The 21535-nt window shown below is 38.4% G+C and overlaps 1 protein-coding gene across 2 annotated transcripts in view; it reads left to right on the top strand.

Moving 5' to 3' along the window:
- Positions 1-805: 805 nt before the first annotated feature.
- The window catches only part of FUT9 (fucosyltransferase 9), a 180872-nt gene continuing 160142 nt past the window's right edge, over positions 806-21535 (top strand). The window contains exon 1 of one of the 2 annotated variants that reach the window (XM_012769450.3): positions 806-890. The gene's annotated coding sequence lies outside the window, so the exon portion shown is untranslated. Of the gene's footprint in view, positions 891-912; positions 20389-21535 lie in introns of those variants that run through there. The other variant, XM_012769447.3, reaches the window with a different exon arrangement.

The raw sequence follows: 21535 nt of genomic DNA, 5'->3' as shown, positions 1-21535 counted from the left end.
CCACCCCGGCCCAGGCAGCAGCTCCAAGGGACAGGCGATGGTTGCCTGCATTGAGCTCCCTGCTGGCGCCTTCTGGCGGGACAGGCGGTGCCAAAGAGCGCCCAGGGAAACAAACAGCAATGGGGGACCACACAGATGTCACGGATGCACATACAGGATCAAAATCTGACCAGAAAGGGGAGAAAGGGAGGGCGACAGGCTGTGGATCCCGGTCCGGCACCGCCGCAATGGAGCGGGCGGCGGTGTGTGCGCGCACAGGTGCCATGGGCGGGTGGCGTGGAGGGCTGTCGCGGCCGCTTCCCGGCTCTCCGCTCTCACCAGCGCCCGGAAGCTGCGGCTGTTGAAGAGCATGGGTAACCCCTAGCCTGAACCACAAGAGGAAGAGCCCAAGGAAAGGCGCGAAGGGGGAAGAAGGGTAGAGAAGGTGGGGGTTGGGGGACAGACCCATCGCCTCGTCTTCGATTTCTCCTCCCCAGCTCGTCTAGTGCGAACCTTTGCTGGGCTCCTGTGCGCCTCCCTCCTCCTCCCGACTCGGGGTGATCATCTCCCCCTCTCCCCTCGCTCGCCCCCATCCTCCCTGCTCTTCCGTCCCTCCCTACCGCGTGCCTCCTCCCCTCCCCCTCGCCTCCCTCCCTTCTAGCGGCGGTAGCAGTAGCCGCTTCAGCGGAGCTGGAGATGGGCAGAGAGCGCGCGCGGCGCAGCAGCTCTGGATCCACCGCTCTCCCCGCCCGCAGCTCCCTGCGCCCCCGCCGCCGCTTTCGCCGCCTCCGTTTTCGCCAGCTCGAGTCCCGCTCTTAGGACCGCGCCGCCACCGCCGCACGGCCCTGCCTGCCGCCTGCGCCGCGCAGCCCCAGCGCGCGCCCCGGATGGCGCTTTCTCCCCCAGGACCGGTGAGTAGCCGGGAGAGCTCAGGGGGTCGGATGCCAAGGCATGTCGCGGAGAGAACATCTTTTGATTCCTAAGGCATCCCAAACCACCTGCTGTGATCCTCCAGCCTCCAGGCAGAGGGTCTAGGGAGGGTACTGCTCCGTGATCCCCAAAGAGATGTTTATTTCAACTCCACCTGCTGGCAACCTGAAACCCTCTCCCTCTTGGGGACAGCTGCCTGCAGCTCCGAGACTCCCACACTGGCAGCAGCAGCCCCGACTCTCCTGTCACCCCAAACAGGGTCATCTCTGCCCTCACTGTCCCCGCTTTTCTCCCTTCTGTCAGTGCGCAAACGCCCCTGTCTGTCACCCTTCACCCTCTCGCGCTGACAAAGCCTTCTCCACAAAGTCCGCCCTGACCCACCTTCCCTCCTTTTCCAAAGCCTGGCTTGCGATCCCCGCTGTCCCGCTGTGTTCCTTCCCGAGTGAACAGTGCTCAGTGAATTCTGACCTCATTCCCTCGACATGGTGGTGCCTCTCCAGCTTTTCTGACATTCACCTCAGGAAATTGACACAGACACGCTGTGATCCTGGCTTCTGTACAGTTACTTTGTGCGTTTCTCTGCACCTGGGCTGTTTAGGGGATGATCCAGCATGAAAAAGAAAGACAAGAAAACAAAGCTGTTGTGACCAAACTTTTTGTGTTATTGTTGTTTTAAAGCGCAGAACTATTTACACTGCCTAGATTTGTTCTATACATTTTGAGGTATCTTAGCTGAGTACAGGGAACACCCCTGTTTTACCTGTTCCTCTGAACTGATCTTAGTTCCATGTTAAGAACGCAGCACCTGACTGGGCAGTGAATCTCCTTCAGCAACAACACTGTGAAAAGCTCAGCAACTCTTGAGGATTAGAGGCTTTTTCTTGAAGGAGATGACAGTAGCACCAAACTTAGCCTTTAAAATCTTCTTCAAAATTGCAATAAGCCAAAGCTCTTATTTTTCTTTAGGTGTAGTGGCTAAAGAGAGGGATGTAGAAGGATTAGAGAACGTTGTACCAAGACGCTCCGACACTATCTGTGTGCTTCGGGTGTTGTGTAGTATCTTAGCATCCAGACAGTATTTCTGTAGAAGTTTTCTTAGGGCAACAGTCTTTATTTCTGAAACATGTTTACTGTCTCAGAAGAGTATTTCTAGTTGGTTTGAGAGAAAATAGGGAATTGTGTTCACTGAATGAATCTGAGCAACGGAGATGGGGAAAAGAGTGAACACCAAGAGAGATCATTTAAATGCTAAACTTCTACTCCCTATTACCCATGCATTGAAATTTTACAAACAAAACTACCCCACACAATTTATGATTTAATTTTTAAGGAAGTGATAAAATGTATTAATTTTAACATTATATTTTATTCTATAGAACTCTTGGTTCACAGGGCTTGCGTTCTAAGCAATAGATAAGAATACCCAGAAATAAATGTTAGAAACTTTAAAAGGTGCTTCATTTAAGTAGGTAATGTATGAATATAAATTTCCTGGTGTTGTTATTACTATCAATAATTTCAGGGGAATGCGAATTAAATTGTCATTCTTGCTCTTTGCAGTTGGTGGAGAAAGAAGATGCATGCTTCCTCACCTTAAAGGAGCAAGTCTCTGCCTACACAAGAAATGGAAAGGAAAAGTTAGTCAATTATCTACGCAATTTGCTTTGTGAGAATTGCCTTAAAATCTCACCTTCTCAATGTCAAGAATTTTTTTGGCCTTGTCTTGTTTTAATTCAAATTGTATCCGAGCTTTTATTTCTCTTTTCTTGTGTAGACAGAAAGGCACTGAGCAAGCCACTGACAAGAAGTGGTGTTAAGTAAATGTGGACAGCTGCATCAAAAGTCAGGAGGGGCTATGAATAATGACTTTATTGTTGGCTTACTAAATTTGAAAATTTTAGTTAGTTAAATTCAGAGCTTGACTGAGAAGAATGTTCAAAACTATGTATTTAAGCTTGAAGTTACTGCAAATATTCTCATGTGGCCACGTCATGTAGATAGTAGATAAGTCAGAAGCTGAATCAAAAGATCATTTAATTTTTTTCCCTAAATACATTTACCCTTTGGGTAACAGTGGAGTGATTAGTATGTACAGTATGTCCAACAATGATGAGTCTGTACTGGAAAAGATACATTCCATTTGAAAGCAAGGGGCAATGCTGACTTGATCAGTTATTGCCTGTAATTATGTTAATGACAAATTCAAGTCAGTATATGCTAATGTAATTTCTAATTAACATAAAAATAGTAAAATGGTCTCAGAATTATCTATGAGAATACAAATAATTAGCTGGCCATAAATTATGGCAGGAATTTCTTTTCAGAATTCTTGGTGAACTGAAACTCAAGAAGATCAGTCTGGATTTAATGTAATTATCATTAGTAAGGAAGAATATGCAAAACAGTTAAATATAACACATGAGGAGACAAAGCCCACCAGTATTAGAATGGCATACCTTTTAGTACTGTTAAGCTGCACCTTATAATGCTCATAATTATATGCCACCTAGAGAATGGGTCTAAATTAAATGTTTGCAGTGTTAAAGATAAATTAAAAATTGGTAAACAGAAATTAAAAATTATGGAAATGTTACAGATTATTCCACCAACAAGTCACCATTAGTTGAATGTCCCATGTGAAGCCATTTTTTGCCTTGTGTGTGATGAAGAGAGAGAAGGGCTGAGAAAGAGAAAGCAACAAGAAGGGAGACAGAGAGAGAAAAGATTAAAACCTACAGATACTGGCTTAAATTCTTTAATCAAGTGCAAGCAACTATTAATAAATAGTTAGAAGTTCTACTATTTTGGTATTTTGGATAATAGCCGATTTCCAACTTCAATTTTAAGAAATGCCTCCTTAATTATGGCAATAAAAATATGTTTTTCTTACAAAGTGTTTCACTGATTTTATTCAGTAAAATCTAGGGATCACTGGCAAACTATTTTATATAATCAAAATAACAAATTGAACTAAATAAAATTCTAGATAAATTTAAAACAAAACCTTGAAAGAAACAAAGCACACATACTGACACATACCTAAAATTATAATATTAGATAATGAGCCAGCCATTTAGTGTTTTACAAAGGCAAGATGATTCAGTCAAGGGATAACCACATAAAATATTTTCATAGTTTAATATATATTTTTCATATTTTTATTTATGTTGCTGGATATATTATTACATTTATATGGGTATTTGCATTTTTATTTACAAATTCACAAGAGTCTCTATATTATAAAATGCAAATTTTATGAATTCAAATAACCCCAAATTGCACTTGTAAATATCAAATTATGACATAAATGTGCATAATGATTTTGCTTTCTATCTTGCATTCTATAAAGGGAGGAATATTTAGCAAAAACCATTCTCAAAGAGGGAATATGCAAAATGAAACATTTCAAAAGTAGCATGATGATTCAACCAAAGTTTTACAACAATGCTATCAAAGTGATACTCTCATAAATCAACTTTAATGTATAATTAAAATTCCTAAAAGAAAGAAACATTTAAATTGTGATTTTACATGCAACTAATTGTGTAAAATACACTTTTATTCATTTAGCTACAAATGGAACTCTTGGCATTCTCAGTAGAAGGAATCACAGAATTCAGATATTGATTAGAGAATATGGACAGTGATACATTTCCAGCATTTTACTAATGACTTGCCCAATGTTTCAAAGCAGTTAATAGAAAAAGAATTAGAATCCAAATCTCCTGACTCCATGCTGTATCTTTCTATAAAATAAAAACCAGATTTTCCCCCTATTTTATTTTATGATGGCAAGAAGGGAGAGATCAGTTTTAGTATTAAAAAAAAAACCTGAAAATGAAAAAAAATAAAAGGTCTGTTTTTCCTCAGGGACCATCTCAATGCTTAGTCTTGCAACCATTATTATAAAAGTAACCAGGCTTTTCTGTTTACTCCTACCTTCAGGTTAAAGCATGGGAAATATTTTTAAAATTCAACTGTAACTAGCCCACCTAAAAAGCTTTTAAAACTTTTGTACATCATTCAGTATAAATTACTCATTCATACACTATAAGTTTCTTTCATGGTAACATTATGCCACCAACACTTCCATTTTAATTTTTATAGATAGTTGACTGAAAAATATTCCTAAAAATCAGATTTTGGTTTCTGTAAACAGAACAGTGGAAATGAACTTATAGTTCCTTATAATTTCATCTCTATGCTGATTCAATCTTTATGTCACTACAGAGAAAGTTTGTGCATCCATGTGTTTATATATTTATTTTTAAATTTCTGTCTCCTTAGACTGTGACTAGCTCAGGTGGCCAGGGAAGATAAATTTGCCTCACAAAGTTCCAAGTCTATAGATGAAAATCCTGACACTTTTAGCTTTCTCTTCATGACGGCCAGAGGGATCGATGAAAGTGAATGACTAAATCAATGGGAACCCCTCATCATTACTGGGTAAAAAATAAGCTTTCAAATGTATTCTTGGTGATGGTGGCTCATCAGTGCCTTTTCATCCAGAAAGAATAACATGGTGGTGTATATTGATATATCAGTTACATTATCTGGAACTACAATGTATTATCTAAATGTGCCTGGGTTGATGGAAGTTAGGAGACTCTGTGATCTTGGACTGCTTGGTGGTTGGTCCAAAAGCTGAGGAGTTGGAAACCTTGTCTTAGGAATTGGCCTTCTTTCGACACACTAAAATGCAGATTTGGCTGAAAGGAGGACTACTTCGGTTAGGTGCCCATGACCTAATTTCTTTGGAGTGCAACTCAGCCTCCATTTATTGAGGACTTAGTACAGGGCAAGAATTGAAATGATGATGACAGACACATGAATGAGTATGGTATAGGCTCTGACCTCAAGCAGCTTACAGTTTAACTGGAGAGGCCATTGAGGACAAAAGGAAAGGAGTGATGAGACACTAACTTCCCTTAAGCTGGGATAGCCATCATGTTACTGAACAAAAGTATCAGGAGAAAAATCCTTTTTGGCCTTTTTACTACAAATGAGTCAAAATCCGCTTTGTGTAAAATGGATGTAGGTATGCCATGGGTAAGGCTTGGCACAAAAATAATCTATTCCCTTAAAAAAGCATATGTTTCTATTGCTTCCTATATTAGTTTTAACTCTGACAAAGATTTTTTTTTGTTTTTTGACGATGCAAGCATCCATTAGTAGAACTACTGTAGATGGCCCCATACTAATGAACCCAATGGTGGATTCAATCCTTGTAGGCCATAGGGTAATTTTATAAAGGAAATGTAACTAATGATATACTTTTAATGTTGGTTTGAAATGTCAAGTTTATCTTATAAGAAATCTAAATCTTTAAGAAACATTCACAAGGAAGTATGCAGTGGGAGGGTGGGGCAGGAAGATAGAAGCTATGAGCAATATCTATTCAACATCTATTCAATATCTATTCAATGAGTAATATCTATTCAATAATTAAAACTTTACAAGCTACTTTAACAAAATAGATTTAAACTTAAAAAGGTAATTTGAAATCTCTATATCTTATTTATTTATTTATTCTGATAATGAACACTTATTGAATAGTCACAATTGATAACAAGGGAAGACAATATAGTTGGGATGATAAAATATGTACTCATGAAATAATTTGAGGAGTAGTATAAAGCAACATTTTAATAGTAAGTATTAACATGTCACCTAACCTGGAACATGGACTGACAATTATTTTCATACTTATACAAAGTTTATAATATGCTTGTTATTACAAAAATAATGGCTTAAAACAGTTTCTGAAGGTGCGTGAATTATGTTACAGGAATACTTTATACCCGTGAAGGATCTGGTTCATTTGTTTTCACTGTTGATTTACACAGAGAAAAAAAGGTATTCAATTTTTTCATGAAAGGGAAAAATGTAACTCCTAAGTTGTTGACTTTGTTTTATAAATTCTTTACTACTTTATGTTTTCACACATTCTTTGTGTCAAGAAAGCAACTGATTTAGATGAAGTGATGTAATTTGATGGCATCAGGAAAAAGTAGGGAGACCTTTGATATGAGATGAACTATAAGACATAGGGCTGTTAATGGGAACAATGTTTCACTGCCCTGACCTATAGGGAGAGAACTGAGATATTCCAATAGCCAATTCCTGCTCACTTTCAAGAACCCTAAAGGGTTTGAGATTAATTTAACCCACTAAGTTAGATGTGAATAACTGGTTCTAAGTCCTTGTTTTGAAGGGCCTGCATGAAGGCAATCAATCTAACTTATTTGTCCACGTCAATAGCCTGTCTACTCTCACTGAGTGGCTAAGTGGTAGTTACAGAAATGGGAGTGGGAAAGACATCCAGAGGTGTTGACAGGTATTTTGCATGGGAAATGCAGAAGCTGGGACTATTTCCTGCTATTTCCAATAGATTGCTTACTATGTTTAAGGGTAATATAGATCATGGTCAGAGCTGTCTGGTGGGAGATGGCAGATCTAGCAGAGAATTAAATTTATGACTCTTGCAACAGTTTGAATGAGCCATTTTTTCATGTACAGCTGAGATGCCACTGGAGACCCAAGCGAGCTGCAAGATTGAATACACTGTTTCTATTTGACAAGCGAGCTTCATAGGACCCGTTCTCATCTTAGTCATGGAGTCTGAGTTGGCCCACCCAAAATATGAAAATAAGGAGGCCAGACAGTCACAATCAGGAGATCAGTTTTGACAAGAGCCCTGTAGCAAGCTAATGGGTACTTTTCAGTAGAGGTGTACTTGGTAGGGTCCTGCATGTTAGGGAGCTGACCTGTCCAGAATCCCAAAGGGCACCTGTCAGTGGAGGCTGCTGATTTCTTCCAGGGGCTCCAATGAGGAAGATCTTTAGTTGCAGAGACTGGTAGCTCACAGGTTAATTAGGGATGAGAGGCACGATATGTAGAGAAAAGGCCACAGCTTACTGGACAGCTTTCAACATAGTGTGTTGGTTTGTGCCTTATTCAAAGGATGCTGATTTTTTTGGATTAGCTAATATAAAGATCCAGGTCGAATTTCCAAGTTATGTGCATACCATTTCTAGTACTCAAAGATTTCAGGAAGGTGCTGAGCATCCTTTTTATTGGTTGGGGATGAAGAAATAGCAGTTTTCTTTGACTGCCAGAAGGAATGAACATTGTGAATCAGCCCATAAAGTCCCAAGAAACTGTACAAGTTTCTTGACAAGTAGAACCCTGAATTTTGTCAGGGTTTATCAGCCATCAAAGTTGGTAGAAGTGTGATAACACTACAGTCCAGGTCATTGCAATGGAAGCTTCTAACTTGTGCATCAACAGGGCATCATCTATATACTAAAATCTTTGTACTATAGAGGTGGAGGCACCTCTATAGTACAGTATAGGTGGAGGCACCTATTATGCTTACCCACCTACTACTGATGGCAAATGGCAGAGGAATTTAGGTAACCCTGGGGGTGATGTCTAGTAACATGGGAGGGTTATTACAAATGTGTATTTGAATGTGACTTGGTCTTTTACCTCAGGAGCCCGTAATATAGAAATGATGGTATTGACACAGTCCAAGATAGCATACTGGGAGTTTGATCTATGCAATGGATTAATGTATATGAATATGTAATGGGATCAGCAATTGAATTCAGTTAGTGGTAATCTGTTCTAGGCTTTCAGTTCCTACTAGCTTTTTCACTGGCCATACAGGGCTGTTGTGTTAAAATATTGCACCTCTTACTACCCGTATTCCCTTCAAATCTGTAGTTAAGGCTGTAATTTCCTTTTCTTATCCTGGGATTTTAAATTGTTGCTGCTGGACTATCTGAGAGGAAATAGGGGAGAAGACTGGAAACTGATTTGCATGTACCATTAGCACTTCTCTACATGTGGCCTTTCCCAATTGTGATAATCTTCTCAGGCACTTAATGGATGATGAAGTATAATCACATAACACATTAATTCCTAATATACCATCAGATATAGAAACAATAACAGTACATTGAATTTGCCCAAAGTGCTCAATTCACTTGATCATGTTAGCTTGCCTTGTCCACTGTGAACCCTGCTTAAACCCCATTAGCTGAATCGAAGGATCTTTTTCTTTCTATAGATTCAGATAAAAAGGTAAGTGTGTATCCATATCCAACATATTCTAAGTTTGTTTCCCTCACCTTCCTAGAATTCTTCATCATACTTGGATGAGGGCATATGTCCTTTGATGCCCATTGGGGATAGAGATACCTTGACCTCAGGTCATGTTTCTATTTATAGTAGCCGAAGTCATTATAGGAGCAGAGGCATCAAAGAGCAGGGAAGTAGAGAAGCTTCATATGTACTATCAGTTTCAAGCGATGTGGTGGAGGGTCATGGAATAACCAAGTTACCTTTGAATAATTTTGACTTGCCTAATACTCTGTATTGGAAGCAAGACTCCTGTGGTTGACACCATCTATGTCATCCTTGGAAATTTCTTGACTCAGAAGCTATAGCCACATTGCTGTTTTGCTAGGGTGTGGGGTTTGTGATCTCTAGCTGAGTCAGTCTTGGCTCCACAGTGGTGACTTTCTTTAAGGAATTCACTTTAATTTGGGGCACTAACTGCCCCATTATCTAGAACAGATGTCCTCAAACTACGGCCCACAGGCCACATGCAGCCCACCTAGGACATTTATCCGGCCCATGGGGTGTTTTTGCTGCCTCTGCCTGTCTTGCTTAGCAGCCGACTCGTCCTGAGCCCCCAGTGTGCACTCTCCAATCGACTGAGGGACAGTGAACTGGCCACCTGTTTAAAAAGTTTGAGGGCCCCTGATCTAGATGATATGTCTTAAGTTCTCCTGGTTAACAGTAGAGATATGGGAGTTTCCCCATACAGTCCTCGCGGCCTCAAGTATTTATCTAGATTTCTTTGGACCTCTTTCTCATGCTTTAGTGGATAAACTTCATCAGAATTCTAAATTCAATCCAGGGCAATAAAAGCCCAAATACTAGTGAATGCCTCATCTGTGCTTTCCAACAGGAGTTTTTCTGCCTTGGGAAAATCATCCCCAGAGGACTAAAGCTTCCTTATAGCAACAAAGACCCATTGCAACAAAACTCTGAGAGATTTTATTGTCACTTCCAAATGGTTCTAAGGTTGGCATGAGAGAATGAATGAGAGATTTAGCTGTAAGACAATCCAACATTTGCCATTATTTCCTGACAAGCAATATGTTCTAGGATCCCTCCTTTCTGATCTGAACCAATCAAGGTGCTAATACTTCACCTGGTTTCTGGTTATAGAGTTGTCTCTTTCCCACTTGATCTATATGCACATTTCTCGTAACTATTGTCTGTACTGGAGTGTAAACTTTTGCCTACCCAATACGAATCTTAGTATTAGTTGTTACAATGCTGCAGATCTAAGACTGCCTCCAAATTGTCAAGGAAGTCCTTTCACTTAAAGAAAAATTAGCAACAACCAAAGTAGCATTCTGGCATCTGTATTTTACCTATTTCCTGTTACTTAGCCTGCAGTGATCTCCTTGATTTTTCCTCATTAGTAACCAAAAAAGTAGAGTACCATCTATTGTCCAGTTGCCCATATAATTTGGTTTGCTACTAATTCCCATCCACCTCCTTCAAATACTATTAATAGGCTTATAAGGTCCTCAGCTTTCCTCTTCCAGAAAGAAAGCTGTTTCTGTCAGCATCCTGTCCTCATCACCAGCATTATAAAAATATCTGAAGTGTCTGAGATGTTTCCCTGATTGCAAGTCAATATGAAAGCCTGCCACAGTGTCACAGATGCTAGTAGAAGACATTAGACTCCTAGGTCAGAGATGAAGGACAATATATTTTTCACAGCAACTGCAGTAGCAAGAGTATCAGCATTTTTGCCCTGGTTTTCTGGGCTTTAATTTCCATGAGGCAACCTGAAGCATACACATTATAAGAAAGGGACTCTAAACTTAAGGAATGTATGCAAATTTTTTATAATAGGCAGTAAGCATGCTTCTATTTGCTCCAGAAGGGGATGCTATTTCTATCTTCCAAAGCTGCCTGCTTTACAAATATCTTTTCAAAACACTTCAAAAATTGTCAGTAATTCTTTTATAAGATGTGCAGAAATGTGACAGACCCATGGGAAATTGTCTCTCAATAATGACTAAAGACTTAATAGTGCTTGTTAAGGTGGATTCCTTAACTATCGTATGATAGGATCTATGTCATCCTTGCTAATTCCTAATGATGGAATGGTTTGAACTGGTGTAACCTGAGAATGGTGAGCCTCTCCCTAAGACAGAAACTAGTAAGGAAACTTTTAGAGCAAATATGTTGTATTTAAAATTCAATATTTGACTTAAAATTAGTTACTCCTGACTATATAGATTATAGCATAAAAGCATATTAAAAAATTTAGAATCTCTATGTCAGGGAGTAAAAATTTGAGCCTAAACCACAGAATATAAGAAATGTATATTTTGTGTAATTACAGTGGATTGTAAATAAAAATCATTAAGCGAAAATGTGGTATATACGTGATTCCCCATGGCTTTAATGTTTCTCCAATACTTTACAGTTTGAAGAGTGCCTACATTTTTCCAAATAATCAAAGGAAAAAGCTGCCATACTTCTTTACTTTGCTTAACTTTAGACTGTTTCATCAAGACTAAGCATAGCTGTCACCTTCTCCAGTAGGCTTCTCCTATACTCCAGGCTGGGATACATGCCCTTTCTCCGCGTTAGCACAATGCCCAGGCTTATGTGTAACTATATTATGACTTCACAACATTACATTGGCCTTATATGTTTATATGTGTTTCCCAGACTGGATTACTCTGCAACTAAAGCTGGTTGCTTTTTTTTTTTTTTTTGGAAACAACTTTATTCTGAAATAAAGAATTACAGTCTTTAAAATTACAGATTGACTCATACAAAATAATCTTAGCTTTAATTTCTAAAATCATGTTCACTTCAAGACACCTAGGAAAATGATTATACAGGTCAGCTTCAGACTGGAAGGCTGATTAGGAAATAAACCCTTCATGAGATTCATCACAGAACTGGTTTTTATTTGTCTGACCATTTGAAATGTAAAACATCTTACCATGTTGCGCTCACGACTGAAAACACAGTTCCTCAGCAAAGATTTTCTCTATTTTAATATTCCAAAGTTTTCTAAAAAATAAGGCTTTTTAAGTTCTGTAAGTTTAAAATAACATTCTGGGGGCCCAGCATTACGAAATATAACAGCAGATCAAAATTGTTTTTGACTGAAAATATGTTTCCAAGTTCACATAGACAAGACAAAGACACAGACATGGACATTTTATGGAAATATTTTCTAGAAATATTTTTAATTCAGTGAAGTATACTCAACAGTGCTCTTAATGGCATATTTTTTAAAAACTATAAACAAAAAATGTTTTAAAAGGCATTTATAAATACTATGATATATCTTTAAATATATTTTAGTATTTACATACTACCCTGAACGCGCCCGATGTCGTCTGGTTGCTTTTTAATGTTTGTACTCCTAGTGCCTTTATTTGTGGAGTCGAACTGAAAGTAATAATGTCCATGAACATTGACCTTACTTTCAGGTATTTTAGAAAATTATGTCCCATGAGGAATAACTGAATGGAAGATATGTAGAATATTCAACTAGAATAATTTATAAAAGTTCTTAATGACTTAATAGTTATAGTCATGTAAATATCCAAATTCTTATGTTCTATCCTAGTTCTGTAACATCCTGACATTTAAAATTATTTTGTATTTATAGTGAAACCTTAAGGTTTTATATAACTTACATAGTTTTAGAAACTTAGGGGAGAGGGGCAAAATTAAATATAAGACTTTGTTTCGTTGTCAAAAGGTTGGGAGTCACTGATTGACATTATCCAGAATTGGTGTCTACTCTAACCCTAATTAGAAATTTCACAGCTTCTGACTTTTCCCCTTTATCAAAGAGGTAGACTAAAGACAAGTATCCTTCTCTTTCTCCTTTTGTCCTGGTGCACAGATGTCCTTTCTCCAATTTTTGTCACAGTCATTTTTCTCCCATGTTCAGCTGTCTGCTGTTCAGACCTGCATTCGAGGTTTCTGTCACCTAGCACCAACCTTGATTGTTGTTATTGCCTGTGTTGCCAGCTCCGAAGTCTGGTGCACTTCTCCCTTTCCTTTTTTCTCCAATTTTCCAATTTCTTCTGAATCTTATTGCTTACTCACATTGCTTACTCTTACACTGAATCTTACTGCTTACTCACTCTAAAAACAACAAAAACATAAATGAAAGGCCTGTCTCTAAGGAACATCCATACTTTCCTTCTGTGCGGTGAACTTGAAGAATTAGATAAAACAATGGGCTCTCTGGCTCCTGTTCTCTATTTTCTGGTTGTCCAGGGGCTGGCTCTATCTTCACTTGAATTCAAGGGCTATATTTTTCTCTTTTTGTTCCAGAGCCATTTTGGAAATTTAAGAATTCTAAATTCTTAGATTTTGATTAACCAACTTTTTACTATTTTCTTTATAAAAGATAGGTCTTTTGTCCCTACATTGCCTTGTTGTTTTAATGGCAACATTAACAAGTTAATATTTTAGAACTGATGAAATATACATGTTATTTAGAAAAATTAAAAGGTTGAAGTGAATCAAATTCAAGATATGTTTTTATGGGAAACATGGAAGGTCAGGAAATGACTTTGGCGTGTTTGGAGCATGAGAGTAGCAACCTTTACAGAGACAAAGAAGATGATATTGGATAATAGAGAATCATATAAATACTGTAGAGAAAAGAGTGAGCAAAGCAGCAAGTTATAGAATGATAAAGACAAATATTTATTTGTGTTATAATAGGGGTACATGGAAACATTGTTCTCTCTATATAGAGACATATATATGTATATATATATAATAGATCTATAACCAGATACAACTATGTTTAAATTCCCAAAAAACTATTGATTTAACTATTAACTATATAGCTGAGAGACTACAGTCAAATTTCCTAGTATCTCTAAGACTCTTTTTCCCATTATGTAAACATTTTGCATAGTTATTATGAATGTGGAACTAGATAATGTATAGAAATCCCTAAAACATTAACCAGCACTGTAAATACTCATTCAATAAATGTTACACTTTCTCCATACTTAATCATTTGAAAAGACACAATCATTTCAGTTTCTAACAAATGAAACAAGTGTATTTCCCAATTAGGCAATTAGCAAGTGATAATTAGATAATCCAATTAGATAATTAGCAACTCAGGGCACTAGGAGAATTTTGGGCTTTTCATAATATTATATAGTAATGTAGGATGTAGTATATAATGAGCACTGAAGAACTAATTAGAGTCATACTTTCCATGATAAAATTAAGTAAACAAAAGAGAAATTCTCTATTTTAATTATTATTAAATCAGTGTGGTGTAAAATTTTTTCCAAAAGAATTAAAACTGATAAACTAGAGGAGTTCCTCTTTTATGTAGAATGACAAAGCTGGAAATAGTGTAAATCCCACCCTAACACTAAGAGAAAGTCAGATGAACTGATGAAACCATGGCTTTTATTGAACCTGTTGAAAAGATGCGTAAACAGGGCAAACAAACATTAGAATTACAGGAATGGGTAGGTCGCTCCATGAAGAAATGAGTCATGGGGGTGATGTCATATGTGCCAGAGAACAGAACTTGGCCACGATACAAGCTATGATAAAAAGAATTATCTGAATTAACTAATAAGAAATTCTCTAAAGTTAAAATTTTAACAAATTGCTAAAAGCTGAATGTGGGCTAGAGTAACAATATAGAATTCCTGGTAAGCCCTGACACAATGGGAGTTTGAACTTAATCTCTGGTGCTTTTATGTGAACTTCTACCAGGTGTTTATGACAAACAGAATGGGAGACAGGTGGGAACTTCTCTCAGTAATGCAGGTGCAGAGTAGGGGGATGGGCTACCCCTGGAGATAAAGCACAAAATCCCACTCTCTCCAAGCTCCTATCCTGAATCCTCTCTACAAGCAAGACTAAAGGAATGTGAAGTCTTTGGTACGTTGAAGATCACCTCCTGACTAGATTAACTCAATGCCAACTAATAGCCTTAGAGTAGAAAAGATGTAGCCTATTTCCAGGCATAAATTATTGGCATCAGTCCCAACTACTTTACATTTGGTATTTGACATTTAATAAAAATTTAAAGGTATACAAAAATTCAGGCAAAAAATAATCTACTGTCAAGAGTCCAAGCAATGAACAAAACTAGACTGAGATGACCTAGAAGTTAGAATTATCAGGCAGGGACCTTAATATAACTATGATTAATGTATTAAATAACTTAATGGAAAAGGTGGACAATATGTATAAACAATTCTCTGATGTAGAATTTCAGCAGAAAAATAGAAACTGCAAGAAAGATCCAAATTAGGGTGCTAAAAGTAAAAAGAAATATTATCATAGATCACAAATTCTATAAGTCAGCCCATTTACCAACAAGACAACAATCCTAAATGTGTGTGCAGCTAAGAACAAAGTTCAGAATTAAAGAAGTAAAATTGCTCAACTGAAAGAATAAAATAATAAATCCACAATTATGTCTGAAGACTTCAGAACTCGTTCCTCTGTAATCAACAGAATAAGTAGAAATCAGTAAGCTAATATAGAGGGCCTGAAAAAACACCATTAGCAATATAACATAACTGATAATTATAGAATACTCTACCCAATAAAAATAGAATATGGGATAAAATATTTACAAAATACATATATGATAAAGGCTGACATGCAGAATATATAAAGAAAAAAAATCACTATAGACTGCAAAACAAAACAAATCAAAATAAACAGGAGCACTTGACCTTACTAAGTATGGACGAGAATGTGGTGCAATTGGAGCACTTGTACCTTGCTCAAGGGAGTGCAAAACGGTACTGTCATTTTAGAAAGCTGTTTAAGAGTTTCTTATAAAGTTAAAAATACAAATACCATATGATCCAGCAATACTACTTCTATGTATGTATTGTAGTAGAATATACATATTTGTCTACATAAAGACTTTTATATTCATACTTGCCAAAAGCTGCAAACAACCTAAGGGTCCCTCAACTGCTGAACAAATAACAAATGGTATATTCATACAATGGCATACTACTCTGCAATAAAAAGGAGTGAACTACTGCCAGTGAAAAAATGCATTCTAAAGGCTATACACCATACAATTACATTTATATGACATTTTGAAAAAAATCAAAGTTAGGGACAGAAAACATACCAGTGGTCTCCAGGGGTTAGGGTGAGAAGTAGAGATTGTCTTCAGAGTAACAAGAGAGAAGATTTTGGGGTGATGGAACCATGCTATATCTTAATATATAGGCATGGCTTGTAGGCATTTGTCAAAGTTCATAGACCTAGCCACCTAAATAGGATTAATTTTTGGTGTGCAAATCACATTTCAATAAACCTAATTTTTTACAAAAATTATGAATATAAGAATGCACTAAGTCCCATTAGCTAGGTCTACATATTAGCTACTTTCTAACACTGCCTAGAGATGAGTATTTCACATATTTTAATTCCTTGCAGCTTAAACATTTGAGTGCATGTTTAAACAACCTAATTTGTGCAGGTAACATTCTGCATTATTCCAAAGTATTGACATATATTCTTTTGTTTAATCTTTATAATAACCTTGAAGAGTTACTGGGATAGGCTATTTAGACTGATTAGTAGATAAGAAAGCTATAATTCAGAGAGGTTACATGGCTTGCTGGAGCTACTAAATATTGAAGCCAGGTCAAAAATCATATACAGTGTCAACTTACCCCCATGCAGAGTTAGGGTAGCTGCCCCCCCAAATCATAGCCCAGTGCAGCAAATTGGCCTAGCAAGATATCATCTGCCCCCACCAACTGCACGCTAATTATTTAACATATTGTGTATCATTAGACATACCACAGAATATTTAGTGACTTATAAGGAAGCATAACTTTGCTCCATCTAGTATTCATCACAAAATTTAGTTATGTGAATTAACACTTTTTGAAGAATTGACTTTTGCTCTAAGGAAATTGATCCAAAATTTAAATGCTCTACTTCTATTTTAAGTCTTTAAAAAAAATTTTTTTTAATTAAACTAGTAATTTAGTTCTCATTATATTTTTCAAAATTTTGATTCATGATAGGTGGGAAATTGAAAACAAAAGCAGTACCTTACCGCAGTTAGCTTTAGGAGCACTGATCCTCAGGCGTTCAAACTAACTAAATAAGATAAATGCAATGGATCTGTAGCCAAAGTTGGCCTATGGCTTTCCAGTGTGCAATTCTTCCTTTAAATATTCTAAACTTGAAATCTATGCACCAGGACTACATTGTTCACACCCTTTCCAGAACTAATTTCACTGAAATATGATTTACCATTACGTTTTCAGGACATATTGTTGCTTTTAAAATAAGAATATTAAAAAAAAATCCAGTTCACTACATAATACAGACTTATTTTATTAATCTGCAGGAGAAATGTTTTTCACATTCTGTTTTCTCAAGGAGTCACACTTATTACTGATCATATTGAATGAGCCTCTTTTCAACAGCTGCTAGGAAGCTCAGAATCAAATTTATGCCCCCAATAACTAGAGAGACACCATGGTATGCATTTGTAAATTATATAACTTAATTTATAAGTGCCCTTGCTTAATTTTATGTTTACAATCCTATTTGGTTAGTAATATTTTTCTTATTATACATGTAAATTTTAGCAAAGTAAGGAAACTCTAGAAAGAAACATGATAGGTAGTAAGGAAGGAAGGAAAAAAGGAAAGAATACATACATATACACAAATATGCTTGTATATTCCATATTAAGAATTTGAGTAAATCTATATTACATTATGTCTATAATTGTACATTCTTCTAAATAAGATAAATGTTGAAAAGTCTTTAAAAAACATGTTTGAAAATTTTAATGTTAAAAATACATGAAGAGGTGAAAATTTAATATAATTTCCTATACATGAAAGAAAATAGGCCGTAAAATTTACTCATGTTTTCTACAATCAGAACTTATTCTTAACCAGGTTATGAAAACTGGGAGTCACTTCATTATTATCTCTGTGTCCATGTGGTTGCACAATGTTTCAGGTTCCTGACTTAAGCCAGGCTCGTCTATAGGCAGGCTGTGTAACCAGAGAGATAACAGCATCCTACTGAGATAATATGCTTTTATTCCTAATGGCAACCTGAGGAGTAGATGAACAGTACATATTGTTAGAGCAATTGTAAGAAAACTTCAGGCCAGATTTGCATCCTGTTCAACTCGGCATGACAATTTTTTGATTCCCAGAAAGAAGGTTCAATGCTGCTAACCAGGGAAAAAAATCCAACCTATTAAAACCAATACATGTGGTTTCAACCTCTCTGCAATGGGAGTTGAAATTCTATATAATTAATTACACCTTATGCAGATAAAAAGAAAAGAAGTTTAAGAGCAACGCACTCTGCTAGTAAAAGTATGAAAAATATTGAAAGCTCATTTGTTATCAGTACTTTCATAACCACTGCTGAGCGAGCTTTGTTCTAAGATCTTGAATATATTGGGTTGAGTTTCCCCAAAGAAAATGAATTTGTGATACTTTTTAGCTTATGTGACCTTATGTCTAAGTCTCACTGAGAACTTTTTGATCACTAATTAGCTGCTAAACAGTTAGTCAACTTCTATTGAATATGAGCATTTTCCTGGCTGGTGAGACACAGCCACCTCTAAAATGAGAATAGCAGTCCACAGATAGAATAAAATTGCTTATAAAGGAAAATGATTCTTCATTTAATAGAAACAGGGTCTAGAATACCTACAAGTCACAATCAATTACATGGCTTGAAAATTATCCAACTCTCTGGAAAACTGTCCAAGATCAACTTCCCTTCATCCTGAAATTATTCTTCTGACTCACACAAAAAGTATGTTGACGTGGACCAGGTATGTAAATAGCACAGAATATATTAGAACGTTCATTTTTCAAACCAAACAATTATATGGACAAGCTATCTATTTTCTTAAATTTGTCTGTCTTCTGATATACCAAAATATAAACACACATATACACACACAAATACACACATGTTTTTATACTTAGGTACATATGAATACAAACTGCCAAATACATAAATACACATACAAAGATACATGTAAATATACATATACATATATACACTTACACATAAATATACACATCCTTAAAAATATACACACATGCACATACACCTATATGCATGCCTAACTTATTTAAATGCTCTAAATTCAGGGAAAAAAATCCAAAATTTGCTATAAAGCATAAGGACTTTCAAGTTGGGAAGACAAAGCATATACAAACGAGAAGACAGAACAGATAAGCCCCATATGGACCTGTATAAGTAGGGTAAATATAACTTTACTTGGTAGCACTTTTCCAGTATTATCTTCCTGTTTTCCTTCTTAGCTCTTCATCCTTATGGATTCTTCTTTTCTTTTACTGTAGCATATTACCCCTCTGAAGGAAGCAGGCATAGGAACAGAGTCTATCTGTGTACCAGCTTGGGAAGGGATAGAACATCATCATTATAAGTAATAGAGAATCATTATAACTGTCACTATTATTAAAATACAGTTGCATGTGACATTATGATTAGTCACTATTAAACCCTATTGCCCTCTGGGACAGTCCCTGCTTGTGGGTGGAAATCAACTACACCTTGTGGCCAGACGTGGTAGCTCACGCCTGTAATCCTAGCACTCTGGGAGGCCAAGGCGGGAGAATCGCTCAAGGTCAGGTGTTCGAAACCAGCCTGAGCAAGAGTGAAACCCCGTCTCTACTAAAAATAGAAAGAAATTAATTGGCCAACTAAAAAATATATATATATAAAAAATTAGCTGGGTATGGTGGCACATGCCTGTAGTCCCAGCTACTAGGGAGGCTGAGGCAGAAGGATTGCTTGAGCCCAGGAGTTTGAGGTTGCTGTGAGCTAGGCTGACACCGAGGCACTCTAGTCCAGGCAACGGAGTGAGACTCTGTCTTCAAAAAAAACAAAACAAAACTACACCTTGCATGATGATCAGTAAATGTAGTAAAAGGATGTGCAAATTGACTTCCCCGTCAGCAGGTGGTGTTTGCCAGAAGCAACAATCTGTAGTGTTGTGTTTTTTTTTTTGGGGGGGGGGCTGCAACCAGTCTACTTCTTCCGTCTAGTACTGGTGGGTGGGGCCCTGGAGCTTCCAGGTGTGTCCTTATTCTCCACCTCAGCAGGGGTGGGTTGGGAATGAAGCTGGGCATGGCTGAGTTGAGTGAGCCAGCCCTCAAGCTCCACAAATGCTTTTAGCAGGGATCAAAGTTCTGTTCCTGGCCTCTGAACAAAGCTGCCAGGGAGAAGCTGAAGTGACACTACTCAACCAGAAAGTCTGCATGTGGAGGAGGGACTGTCTGAGAACTGCAGTCTGGAAGTCTGAAGAGGCCTCGCTTCTTTCCACCCTCCCCTATTCCACGGTTTATCCCAGGCCTCCACTGACAGGTAGGACTTCTAGTCAATCTGTGATGTGGGCTGGGAGGTTTCTTGCTCAGGATCCCAGCCTGAGCTGGGAGCATGGCCTTCCCATGAGAGGAGGGGTGCCCCACAACTGGGCCACAGCTAGGACCCACTCTGCACTGTCACCTCTGATCTGCCCCTGCAGGCACCCACCTCGTGAGACTAATTCACAAATATCCTCTCTGTGCCCCTAGGCAACGTGATTGAGACCTGGGTGTCTGGGATCTGGCTTGCATACCTAGCCCCGGGGCCCCAGAGATAATCTCTGTCCATGCCTGGAAGAAGAATGCTTGTCACAAGTCAGCCACAGAGTGCCCTAGCTGGTTCAACATCCATCTGCCTCATGATTTGCCAAGCTCTGCTGGAGTCACTGGGCAAGCAGCACCAGGAAGGGCCGAAGGGTTGGGAGCTCACAGCCTGAGCACCCCTCAGTCCACTGCAGGAGCTCAAAAAGAAAGGTCTGAGCCCCATTCCTTGTGGATGCCTCTCTGTGGTGGCTAAATTTTCTCTCTTGGCAGCCACAGGTGGGGGATGGAAAGGGAAGAATAAAAGTCTAGGTGGAGGAAGGTCTGCACACTGGTTGTCTCTGACCTTCTCTCTGGGAAGCAATCCACCTGGAATGATCAGGCTCTGGGGTCACACAGATTGCCTGGGACCCACTGGACCCCTGTGGCTCCTGCAGTCTGGGCCAGAATTGGAAAATGTCTGTGCAGAGATGATCAAGATGGAACCTGAGGGGTTGAATCCCCACAGGGAGGACAAAGGCTCGGGATGGGTAAAGAAGCAATATGTAGCCTGCCCTCTGGGTTGGGTCTGTGGAGTGGGAGGTGCCCTGGGGAAGCTGGTTGTCTGATGACATGTCTGCAAAAAGCTCTCCTCTCACTGGAAGCAGTGAGCTGGTGTCTCTGGGCTGGTGTCAGTAGGTCTCTCCAGCAGCTCGGGAGCCCACCAACAGTCTGAGATGCAAGGTAGGGGAATTTTAACTGCCCTGCCTACCCTTCTCCTTGGTCTCCAAACCTGTCGGGGCTTAATCCCTGCCAATGCCTTTCTCCTTCCAGTTCCGCTCCACAACCTCTTCCCGTGGAGTCTCCTGTAGGTTCAGGCACCCTTCCTTCCAACTTTTATCTGATCT

Source organism: Microcebus murinus, chromosome 5 (assembly GCF_040939455.1).
Source record: "Microcebus murinus isolate Inina chromosome 5, M.murinus_Inina_mat1.0, whole genome shotgun sequence".
In the NCBI taxonomy this organism is placed as follows: domain Eukaryota; kingdom Metazoa; phylum Chordata; class Mammalia; order Primates; family Cheirogaleidae; genus Microcebus; species Microcebus murinus.
This window is presented reverse-complemented; position numbering and strand designations above follow the sequence as displayed.